Source organism: Bactrocera tryoni, chromosome 1 (genome assembly GCF_016617805.1).
Source record: "Bactrocera tryoni isolate S06 chromosome 1, CSIRO_BtryS06_freeze2, whole genome shotgun sequence".
Lineage (NCBI taxonomy): Eukaryota > Metazoa > Arthropoda > Insecta > Diptera > Tephritidae > Bactrocera > Bactrocera tryoni.
In genome coordinates this window covers 86940662-86953562 of record NC_052499.1, presented here as the reverse complement: position 1 = coordinate 86953562, position 12901 = coordinate 86940662, and the positions used below count along the sequence as shown (strand labels likewise).

The 12901-nt window shown below is 38.0% G+C and overlaps 1 long non-coding RNA gene across 1 annotated transcript in view; it reads right to left on the bottom strand.

Moving 5' to 3' along the window:
- The window catches only part of LOC120782362, a 102095-nt gene that overhangs the window by 1490 nt on the left and 87704 nt on the right, over positions 1-12901 (bottom strand). Inside the window, exon 3 of the long non-coding RNA XR_005706249.1 lies at positions 2856-2914. This is a non-coding gene — a long non-coding RNA (uncharacterized LOC120782362). The remainder of the gene's footprint in view (positions 1-2855; positions 2915-12901) is intronic.

Sequence of the window (12901 nt, the reverse complement as noted above, 5' to 3'; positions counted from 1 at the left end):
CTTTTTGTCATTTGTCCGCGAGAAGTAATTTTCACAAGCTTCTATTGAAGCCAACTTTACTCCATTAAAGGAGTCCTGCATTGACCGACAAATGTTAGTCCGATGGTGCAAGGTCAAAGAGCTATATGGTGAATGTATCAAAACTTCCCAGCCAAGCTCTCCCAGTTTTTGCCGAGTCATCAAAGATGTGTGTGGTCGGGGGTTGTTCTGATAGAAGACGAAATCCTTTCTGTCGATCAGTTCTGGGCGTTTTTTTTCGATTGCTTGCTTCAATCTCATCAGTTGTTAACAGTAAAATGTAGAATCAATCTTTCGACCAGGCTGGATTCCTTTTCTATTCCACCAAACATTCAGAATAACCTTTCAAAGCGTCAAACCTGGCTTTGCGACCCATTTGTTGAGATGAACCAGGCTTGGTCCATGATCTTTTTTGCACATTATTATCGTATCTGATCCACTTTTCGTCTCCTGTTACCATTCGCTTCAGAAATGGTTCGATTTCATTTCGTTTCTACAAAGAATCGCAGATGTTAATTTGGTCTAATAAATTTTTCACAAACATTTCATGTGGTACCCAAACATCGAGCTTCTTTTTGTAGCCGGCCTTTTTCAAATGGTTCAAAACCGCTTGATGATGAATGTTAAGTTCCTTAGCGATGTTATGATTTCTTATATGACGGAGTTGGTCAATCCATAATTTTTCCATAACTTCATCGACTTTTTCAATGATAGTTTGACCAGAGCGAGGAGCATCTTTCACATCGAAATTTCCAACGTCGTACCCATAAACGTCACAAATGTCATTGGTGGCTTGAGTGGTATTCTTCCCTTTTTTTATACAAAATTTCAAAATATAGCGAATTTCTTCATATTTTCACTAATTTTTGAACAGTTGTAACTTTTTTTCAATTTCCCCGAAATTATTTTTTTGAAATAAAGCTTAAAATCTCACCTTTCCAACACTCTATGTTATGACACAATGTGATTGGTAGCTACGACTGTAACGAAATCTTTTGACAAAATACGAAAAGACTTTTTCGACTACCATATTTGTTCCATTGGTACGTTTTAGTTAGCAATTTCACCGAATTTGAATGCAAAAAACTGCAGTCAAGAATAAAGAGTCTACATTAATCCTAAGGATTTTAAAATTATTTTGGGGAATTAGCGCTAACAACGCTCCCCTTCGAATGTACTAGTTTTAACCACAGCAAAAAAGTTCCAGCTCATATTTGCATGGAGAATAAATTAAATGAACGAAACTAAACTATATATGATAAATATATTTATGTAAATTAAATACATGCTATATTACACGCATTGTAAACAACATGATTCTGTAATTTTCCTGCCGCCGCCGAAGTGCAAACACAAATTCCAATGTAAATTGCGATCGATAAGTATTTAATACTGCAAAAAATTGTTCTCATCAGTGAAATAACAAAAAAAAGATCCGATTTTAATAAATGTATGCAAACATAGAAAAACAAGCACGCCCAGCAAACCGTTAACCACTTAGTTTTTATCAAAAAATCGCTCATTTCCGATGTCAATAAAAATAAAACAATTATTGCAAATATTATTTTTGTTTTCGAATATTTCCTGCAATTTCGGCGTTAATTTTTCAGCCGCAAAATATTCGCTGAATTTTCGGTTGAATGAGCAATCCGAGGCTGCGCAATAATAAGCCGAAATTTGCCACAAAAACAAAAAAACAGCAAACAACTGCACACACGATGGAGCGACAAGTAAAAAGCCATTGCATACATTACGGCGCTTCAAGCTAGTGCAAACGCAGCGGAAAAACGCAAAGAAATCCCTACTCACTGAGCGAACACACGCACACACACAAGAGTTCCATAACTGTATGTGTACGTGCGTGTGTGTGTCTGCTACATTTAGGCGTTTATGTGGAATAATACAGTTAATTTTATTACTCCTAACGCAAAGCAAAGTGAAAAAACAAGTGTATATGTATTATTTATGTGTGTAGTTTGAATTGTTGTAGTACTTTCACAGATAAACCGCAAACTAAATACAAAACATCGAAGCCGATATTTTACGCGTGTAATTTCGTCGTGTGTTTATGTTTCATTCCAATGTGTTTATGTGCCTTCAGGCGGAAAACTAATACAGAGTGGTTGAAAACCGTATTTTCGAATATTTCACTTCATAAATGGTGGGATTTTCAGAGGTATAGAAAATGTATATTCGGACAGAATTCGCTTAGAACTACTGGCAGTTGCACTTTTACGTAAATGTAGAGAAATTATGAATAGAGAAACATGTGCTAAATTGGGAACATTTACTTTGTTGGAATATTTTACCATTCCAGAAGGATCATTGTGGCATTGTGACATATTTGATAAACACATATTATTACTAGCTTAAGCTTTTGTTGATGAATACTTATACGTATGAGAAATTTGGTTTTTAGGGAAACTGAGTCTTATTTAATTATTTTATAATTTTTAAATGTTCTTGTAAAATAAATTTGTGGCTAAAATTTCAGTTAAAGTTTCAGTTAAAATTTCAGTTAAAATTTTGGGTAGTTATTTGCAGGTACACAAATATGTGTAAAGAAAGACTGACATTCATCACGATATATGCTCTTTTATTGATTTAATTATGATATTAAACTTTAAATATCAAAAAACTCGCTGTTCAATACGCGCATAAGTTGGCATTCAGTTGGTATTAGAATGCTTTAAAAATGGATTATATTCATATTGGCAATATTTGAAATGAAAGCGTTATTTAGACTAATTCACACACACCAAAAGCAGCTTTTCATATTCAATGCTCATGAGAGTAATTAATAATGCATGCTTCCATCGTGTCCATTCTCCACTTACCTCGATCAATTACGGTGCAGAATCTAGCGCCAAATATGTTTGTATCTTTTGTATGAAATCTGAAAAAAAGTAATTAAAGTCAAATATGAGAAGTTGTGACCATTTTTAAATGGGTTTAACTCTGATGCAATCAAGCAATAAGTTTATAGTACTTGTATAATAGGCTTGCTCTCATGTTATATCATATAGCTAAATAGATATGTAAGGATATAGTTCATGCATATCTTAAATCAATGCTTTGGCAGCCTTCTAACAACTCTATGTATTGAACTTATGTATAAGAGCATATGCATAGAGGCACTTCCAGGCATTTGGAATAAGAAAATTTAAAATATGATAATGTTTCATTGAGTGTAAAATGAAAAATCAGTTTCTTGACCGATTTTAGATATCAGAAAATTGTAATACTTTTTCTCTATTCAAAATGACCCAACTTTTAGAAACTTTGTACTTTCAAAATAAAGAATTTTCCATAACGCTAAACTAATATTTTTACCATAAGAGGTTACATGGGTTTTCTCGGGTAAAAATAACCGATCTTCAATAATTTGTTACAAAAAATTAAAATTTCGCGACATTTTTTATCTTCAAATAATTGTTATCGGAAAAAACACTTGCCCAAGTCTTTAAGAAGAGTATCTCAAAGACCTGTGTAAAATTTCATGAAGATCAGTTGAGCAGTTCTCGAGAAATCTTGCTAACCGACTTCGAAAACACAGTTTCGAGAAAAACGCTTTAAAGGAGGGCGGACTTAGCCTAACTAGCCTCGAGCGTTCTTAAGACTGTTCTCAAGGCTGTATCTCCGAAACCATAACTCGGATCAACTTTAAAATTTAGGAAAATTTTCTAGAGGTTATGTAGAATTTAATAAGACGATAAAAACAATCGATTTTTTGAAACCCGTAATCCCAAAGAAAAAACTCCATTTGACATGATACGCGAAACAAAGTTTCATTTTCATCGGTGGCATCAGGAATTTCATAAACATTGAAATTGCACATAATGTACACACACATAACTTTTATGAATGCTGCAAAGGCATTAATTCCCCCACTGGCGGTATTATCGTTAACGGTATATCGCGAAATGCAATTACGTCGCGTCGGCACGCATTGCCAATTAAAAGTGAAAAGGGCACCAAACAGGGGGTAAACGTCGACAGTTCCCGCTATTCGCACAGAATACAGATATACGTACATATGTATATCTCTTAATGGAAGCAATATATGGTGCGCACAAATATGGCGCGAAATAATGGGGATTGCGCAGCAGTATCTTGCAGCCAGTATAGGGGACGTTATGACGGCACAAAACGAAATCTGCTATGATTGCATTGCGAAGATGGTGTCACAAGCATTGCACACATACATGCAGTTTCGTATATGGATTCAATTTTTTCAACAAAGTAAACCACTTGTGGTCACGTGCTCCTGCGCCTCACCATTCAACTGACCAACCAATCCTTTCAGCTTTATATTAAAAATTAATTAACACTTTTGTCCCTTCCATGTTTCAGACTGACCATTTTCTCCCCTTTACTATGTGCTTTAATAAGGATTTAAACGCCTCTACTATTTCGGGTCATTATCATCAGCTGTTGGCGCCACAAGACTTGGTGAGTTGGATCTGCTGCCCTGTGACCTCCAAACAACTCAATCACATACGATTTTTCTCCCATTTGTCATAAAATGGTTTGATATCTTCGCAGGTCGTATTCGTAGATCCAACTCCATTTTGGTCTTCTCGTCGCCTTAGTGTTGAACGCTTTGGTTTCAACCATTTTTATTTGCGTCTTCTCAGTGTTCGTTGTTAAACTGCATAATATTTTCACTTTTCATAAGTTGGTCTAGATCGGAGGTTTTTGAGCTGCTTTCATAACAATTAAATACCGCCGAATGGGTTGTCAACCCTACGTTATCGGGATCGAACTCCCACTACGTGCTAGCCTATTATAACTGAAAATGTCTGGTTCCACTAAGAGATCTACAGCTAGGTAATACCGTCCATGTGTGCTCATCAGAGGCTTTTCTTGTTGTTGTAGTAATGGAAGAATTTCGCCGAGTTGACAGTCCTTGGCAGAATAAAAAACCGGATCCGTTTCGGTTACGCAGACCCGACTGTTGTGGGAACAGGTCATCGGAGCCTCTTAAGTTATGGACGGAATTTACCATGGCATGAGTGAGGTTGACACATGATTAGCAGAGGACTTATAATGAAGTCACGATGACATCGTCACCACTTTATAATTAATATTAGCAGTTTCTCTCAGATAAAAATGTTGTTAGAAAAGATTTTTCATAATTGCGATAACTTTAGCTCACCGCTTAACCGGCCTCAGCCACAACAACCCTGAGTACGCCATACGCTTTATCAGCTCCGGCAACAATGCATTTAACCTTATCACTGCAGCATTCCTTATATATTTATGTATGAATGTATGCTTGTAGTATTTAAATGTATGTTTTTTGCAAATCACCGTGGCTTCCACCCACAGACGTGCTTATGAATATCTGGACGGCATGAAGTCGGTGCGGTCAATTACCCAACGAAGTGGCAAATTACAATCTCTGATCAGCAGTAATTTCCTGTTGCATATATATGCACACACATACATACATGTATAATCGTGCTTGCAAAAGTATCTGCTTGCTGAAGCGTTTCAAAGTTACAGTCATTTCTGGTTAATGACAGCTTCGGCGGATGAAAAGTGAAATCGCCACAATGCAATGCCGTTTTGTTTATGAGCTAATTTAATGCTATCAGGAATGCAGCAACGAGCAAACAACACACACACACCTACTTAACGATAGAGCGGTTCGCCTTCCTGCCAGTCGGTCGAAGAGCTGCAAACGTCAACGTGGCATTAACAGTTCCCACCAATAATCACAAAGTTAAGTGATCGGCCATTGGAAGACGCTGTGACGAGTCACGCTCGATTGCATAACCTAACAATCGATTGGCAGCAGTTGAAGCAGATAGCGTGCAATTGCTGCAAGTACTCGTTTAATGCTTCAAAGAATGAAAGTGAAGTTATGTCAGAGGCATACATATTTGCCTTTATAGGTAATTGCCTTTCCAAATAAGTGTTCATCTCAGTGAGCAATTGTGATCATCACGGAGACACTGTTGTACCGGCTCTTCAAAGTTCGAGTGTGTATGGTAATACAAGTAGATCATACAAATTGGAAAGAGGGTAAGCCAACGGGTTTGCTTAAACAGCAAGAAAGTTTATCTGAGGTAATACAAAAAAAAAACACTTATGTGTCGAGCCGTTCGATCCGAGACGAGGTTTTAGCAGTGTGATTTTCTCTCGTGCGTCTTTTTCAATATAATGCAGGCAATGTCATACGTAGCGGCACGAGAGATGAAGAAGCGTGCTGAAGGAGGACAAAACAGAACATTGGAAGTCACATACAAAGATTTCTCCCATCTTAGGAACTACGTCACTGTTACTAGACATATACCAGCATAAACTCCATCAATAATCTAAGTCTGTAAATCAAGCTCAGAATAACTATTGCCAGCAGATACTACTTTGCAATCAATAGACAATTAAGAAGCAGATCCCTCTTTCGACAAACAAAACCTTCCTTTATAAGTCCTATTATACGGCGCAGAAATATGGACATTGACGACCCGAAATCGGTTCTTCGAAAGACCTTTCGAGCATGTAAGATGCTCTAGCGAAAAGTTCATTCGACTCTAGACTATAGACACTGGAAGCAAGGGCGCCCTCGCATCCTATATAAAGATTGGATGTATAACTTACCTTTCTGCACTTGGAATGTACAACAGGCGTGACCTCGCAAAGGATAGAGGCACCTGACAAAGTTTTGTATTATTTTTATGTGAAAAATGTAACATACGAAATATGGCTTCATGGCCGTCATTTTGTGAAAGTCTTTTCTTGAGACAGAAAATTAATTGGATCGTTGGAAGATCGGTCAACTTTTTTTCTCGTCATCGATGACAACATTGAATTTTTGTCAATAATTGAGCACTGATACGAGAAAAACAGGTCCACAGTTTGGCGCTTGATCAAATATTTCCAGCTGAAGATGCGAATAACGCAGAATAAAACTTATTGAAATCCAAAAAATATAGAGACAATATAATCACAAATTAATATTATACAATCACTATTATAAAGTACATATCAGAATGCTTATAAACGCAGTGCGGGACCAAAAAAATTGATCTAAATTCACTTCAGTCTCATTGCAAGCATAAAGCCACTTTTTCATGGAACTTAAAAACGAGTTGATTAGATTGCTCCAGAATTTTGTAATAAGTCAATTTGCAAAAAAGCAAACATAATAAGATTTCTTTGAAACCGAACCCGAAAAAAATAGTTAAGTTCTAAAAACACTGAACGCCGTCCACGTCGAACCAATCTGTATCTCACTTCGAATAAATTTGAATTTTTAACGTTTTGCTTATTGCCGATAATAAAAACGACAAATCGCCGAACAAATATGGAAATAATTGCTTGCAATTTCGTTATGTCGCCAAAACTTTGTGACGATAAATCACTTGAAACTCTTTCCACATCAAATCATATACGAAATGGAAATGCTGAAATCCAAGCGAGCAGCAAAGTGAAAAAATTAGGGATTGATTACTCTCGTCGCAAAGATATGATTGTGTTCGTTTATGCTCGTGGGATGCCCATTTTCCAACACGCATAGAAATATGCGCCCAAAATAGATTCAATTGCACTGCACAACAAATCATTATGCTCTCGCTTTTAGCAGGTTTTAATTACATTTCATGACGGATGTTTGGAAATGCGCTTGCAAATGAATTTCCATCGAATAGTTTTGTTGTAATTGTATGCAAAAAAGGAAATGTACATGAAATTGAAATAGATTGAAATTAAATTTCGGAAAACATTGCTGAAATGGTGTGATGGAAAGGGCGGCGCGGGCTTGTGGCAAGCACTTTGTGCGGCGCAGAAGTGCAAAAGTGTGCTGTGTTTAAGCGGATACGCGCATGGGCAGGTGGGTGGCTTGATGCGACTATTAAATTTTCATTGCACAACATTTCATTAAACCATTTTCGATACACAAACACGTAAGTCAAGCAAATGCAAACGCTGCCGCATAAATAAACGCTCGCGTACGTGCTATCTTTGATGTGTTCGTGCGTTTAACGGCGCATTGGATGTGATGCATTCGTAATTAGAAAATGTTGCCGCAAGCGAAAAGCGCTCGCATGACACTCTCTATGTGTATGAATGTGTATGTGTGTGATTAGGGAGACAGGATATTTCAAAATGTCTGATGTTTAATGAAAATTAGAATAATGTGTGAAATTCATTGAATTATACCAAATTTGATTTGAAATTAGAATAATAAATTTGCGTATTTAGACGTTTAAGCATTTAAGCATACGAATTTGAAATTGAATTTACCGCCTTTTCATGTTTGACATTACAAGTGGCAGGCTCATGTCTCTCTCGTTGCATAACATGAAATGAAAATAATTAAAGGAAATGAGCAAACGTTCCCGGAAATTTAAAAGGCATGTGCCAAAGTCGCATACTCTCATACCAAAATACGTGCTATTTTCTCTCATTAAGGCTAATGGCGGCTTAGACTATTTTCCGACCGATTACCGGCATGAAATGATCATGAAATCTCTCGAGGTATAACTTTAGGCTTAGATGAGGGAACGTTTTCATAGACGATATATGTCTGCGAGACAGTTTTGCTATCTTTTTCTTTCGAAATCATTTCCTTAAAAACTCAAAAACTTTGAATATTACCGTAAATGATACCAGAACTTGCTCGAAAAAATCTCTTTATTACACTTTAAACTGGATGTATGTATAATATATTGGGTAGTCGAAAAAGTCTTTTCGTGTTTCTACACTGTATGGTATGGCACAATGTAATTGTTAGCACTAGACATATACGGCTGCAACGACATCTATTGACAAAATACGAAAATAGTTTTTCTACTACCCAATATTAACAGGATATTACCGTAACTTAATGACTAATGATGCTTCCCTGATACTTTGCAGGCCACCAAAACCAGAAGCAGCGCAGAAAGGGCATCACTAAACATTCAAAGAAAAGCTAAGAACACTCTATTTTTCGGCATATATTACTCCCTCGTTCATTAAAAGCGACAACAGTCTCACTGAATTTGTCTTTGGTTTCCAATTACCCTATTAAATGGAAATATCATTTCCTAGTGATCGAACTTATCGCACAAAACGCCACATTTAACTGAACTGCGAATAAGGAATAATATTTTTATTCAGAAATAATCCACCACACAGAGCGTATGAACGCTCTCGCTGAAAAATGTCAAACGAGGCGCTTGTCCTGGAGACGAGCCAGTCACAGACTCCGCCGCAAACCGCAGACGACTGTGTTTTCATATATCAACATTATTATTAATTCGATACATGTTCGTAAGTAAGTATGCTTGGCTTTTGTTGAGTTGTTATTGCGAAAACGTGTTGCAAGCAAAGTTCAGCGTTCAATCGATTATGTGTGCCACTGAGCGCGCTCTCGTCTTGGTTGTTAGCGTTTGGCTTCGCTGATTTAATGTTGGCGCGGATTCGCACGCTTGCAACAGCAGCAGCCCTCACCCCCTACTACTGTGTCTTATCTAAATATTTATGTACAAACAGCGGGCCACATTTTCCCAGCTCAAGTGAGTTGTTCAATTTCACTAAGCTGATTGCAGAGATGAAAGCAAAAATATGCAGAAAGTGTAGACAAGAAAATTAAAATTAATATCACTTCTCAAAGAGATTAAATAACGGCAAAACGCCAAGCCAAACAGAAATCATAAATGCGTCAAACATAGCGTAGCATAGCACAGTGCAAGTAATTTGCATCGCAATGGAATTATGTTCATTGTGTTTCGTTGAACGTCGTTATAATCATGCGCTTTGGCTCAAGTTCACGCAAATTAAAATGCTCCAGTACATTGTTTGCATAAATGACTTTATAATTTGCGCTCAAGTAAAAGCTTTTTCTGGCAAGCAGCGGGGCATGCATTCAAGCAATCAATTCACAATTTCCATTTTCCCTTTAATGTTTTCATTGCTTACTTTATTTTCGAGGTTAGGAAACAATTGAGGAATGAGGATGTAGGTTAGGTTTGGAAAAATTCACTTGGACTGTTAGAGACACTTGACCGTTGTGATGCCCAGTACGGATCAAAATGACCGTCGTATATTTACAAAGAGCCTAGAGCCTGCCCCAAATGTAATGAGCTGGCTAATATCTACTCCAGCCAATTTGACGAGTTCGTAGAATGTATGGCAACCGAGATGCTTCAACCTTAGTCTTAAATTTTTCCACCCCATCTTTCTTGTCATGTCCTCGAAAATATTGAGTGTCAATGGGACAGTGGCCATATCATTGTGGCCAAATGAACCTTGCTAAGAGCTAATAGTTCCATTGTTATGTATTTTGCACTCTATTCTGGTCAAGAAGGCTTCCGCAGAAATGGGATATACATAATGGGTTGTTTAAAAAGTCTTGCGGTACTTTTATTGGATTTTTTTTTTTTATTGAAATTGAAATGAGTTTTTGATGACTCATGCCCAGCTCTTGAGCGATGCTACGGCTGCTACTATGCCGGTCTCTTTCGACCAATTTTCGACGACAGGCCTTCCGGAGCGTGGCGCATCTTCGACCACCTCTACACCAGAACGAAAACGTTGAAACCATTGTTGTACGGTGGACATGGAAACTGTATCTGGTCCATAAACTGCACAAATTTTATTGGCGCTTGAGATGCATTTTTGCCTTTATCGTAGTAGTACTGTAAAATATGCCGTATTTTCTCTTTATTTTGCTCCATGTTTGCGACGCTATAACTCACGAACGACTTAAAAGAAACGACAATCAATCAAACACGTGTTAGCGCCTGAAATCAGCTTGCCAAAAAGTATAGGATGACCCGATGCGACGAATAAAACTAGAACTCCGCGCTTTCAGCGCCAACTAGCGAAAATACCGCAAGACTTTTTTGACAACCTATTATATAGTCTTTTATAAATCGCTAGGTAAGAATTTTATTGGTACTAGAATAGAGATGCTCCTCAAAAAAAAATGTATCCTTTCTACACCCTGTCCTTGTATCCGGAATTCTTCATTTATTCTCCCGCTTATATGGAAGACTGGTAAATTTGTTTTCCTGGATTGGCACCACTATCCTTAATTATGATACCAAAAATTATTGCGATCTATCAACCAATGTGTTTTCAACAGCTGTTTATATCAGTCGACCTTAGTAGTGTTTGTTGAATTTTACATTGACCGAAAATATTGATCAACGTATTTGTGTTAAATTTTGTGTTGCGAACGAATGTTGCAGAAGAATTTTAGTGAATCTGCTCTATCAAAAACCCGCACCTATGAGTGGTACAAAGCATTCAAGGAGAGTCGGGAGACCGTCGAAGACATGCCTCTTTCTGGACGGCCTTCAACGAGTGTGACCGATATTAACGTTGAAAAAGTGAAGGACATTGTTGCCGAAAATTGCCATGTGAGCTTGAGAGAGATTGCCCATAAATTGGAGATGTCATACGAGCGCGTACGTATGATTATGCATGAAAAATTGGGCATGCAACGCTTTCCCGGAAGACTTTTTCCGATAGAGCTGAATTTCCCTTAAAAAAGGTATCGAGAACAGGTAGCTGCAGTCATGCTGGATTGAGCCAATTCGGATCCCACCTTCATTGAACGCATAAGTACTGATGAAGAGACATGGGTCTACGAATATGTCGCACTTAAGAACCAGCAATCATTCGAATGGGGGCCCAAAAGTGAGCCAAAAGTGAAGTGAAGTGCTCATTGTTTTATTCGATATACGTGGTGTCGTCCACTATGAATACGTTCCAAATGGTCAAACCGTCAACAAAGATTATAATCTTGGTGTTATGAGGCGCTTACGAGACGCTATCCGTCGTAAACGTCCGAGTTTGTGGGCCAACAATTCGTGGATTCTTCAACATGCTACCGCACCATCGAACAAAGCCATTATTGTGAATTAATTTTTGGCCACATACTCAAGAAATATCATTTAGGAAGCATCGCGTTCACCTGATATGGCCCCCTGTGACTTTCTCTTATTCTCCACACTGAAATCTCTAATTCGGAGAACATGCTTCGACTCAAGACATCAAAACAAATTCGACGCGAGAGCTGAAGGCCATCGCGGAAAGTGCCTATAGAAAATGTTTTTACGATGGGAAGAAGCGTTAGCACATGTGCATCGCTTCAAATGGATGTTACTTTGAAGGCGATAAAATAAATTTGGAATTTTTCGTTTTATTTATAAATTCCCTATGGTGGGTAGGTGGAGTCAACATGATTAGAATCCCATTAAGCAGTTGCTCGAATTCCATTAAGATATCTCAACATATAGTTAATCTATTGTGTTCCGGTTCTTTTAAGTTATTTGATCAGTGGAAAAAACGAGAAGCCTCATTTTCTGCAAAACGCCTGTATAACCCGTTAATTTGATTTTACATATTCAATAACTGTTTATTTACATGAAATTGGCCAAACGTAGGCTGCATTAAACAGTTAGTCGCTTGACCAATCGCTATCAGCTGTTGCCACCAGTGTTAACATGGCGGTTTGGTATTAGCTCCACTGCCGCCAACTGCGTGTGCGAAACATTTATGAGCGCGTTGCCAGAAAATTAGGCACAATTTTCCCACCGACGCGGCAACGCAAAACAGCAACAATTGCGCACATAAAACACGCCAATAAAGCCGAACGCAAACCCGCCAGCGACCGCCGCTGCGACAATTGCTGGCTGACCGTGCAATTGCTAATGCCAACGCTAATGCTAATGTGTATTTTAGTTATTGTTATTAGTGGAATTAGGAGGATAGACGAAGAGGGGTGGTTGTTGTGTTTTTCGCGGTCATTGTTTTTATTTTTGTTGTGCGTCGCTTCGCCGGAGGTCATTTTGTGCGTCTGCTCGTGGAAACTGCTTGTTGCTCTTGTTGTTGCTGGCACTTTGCGGCTGACCGGCAACAGCGACTAGAACAACAACAACAAGCA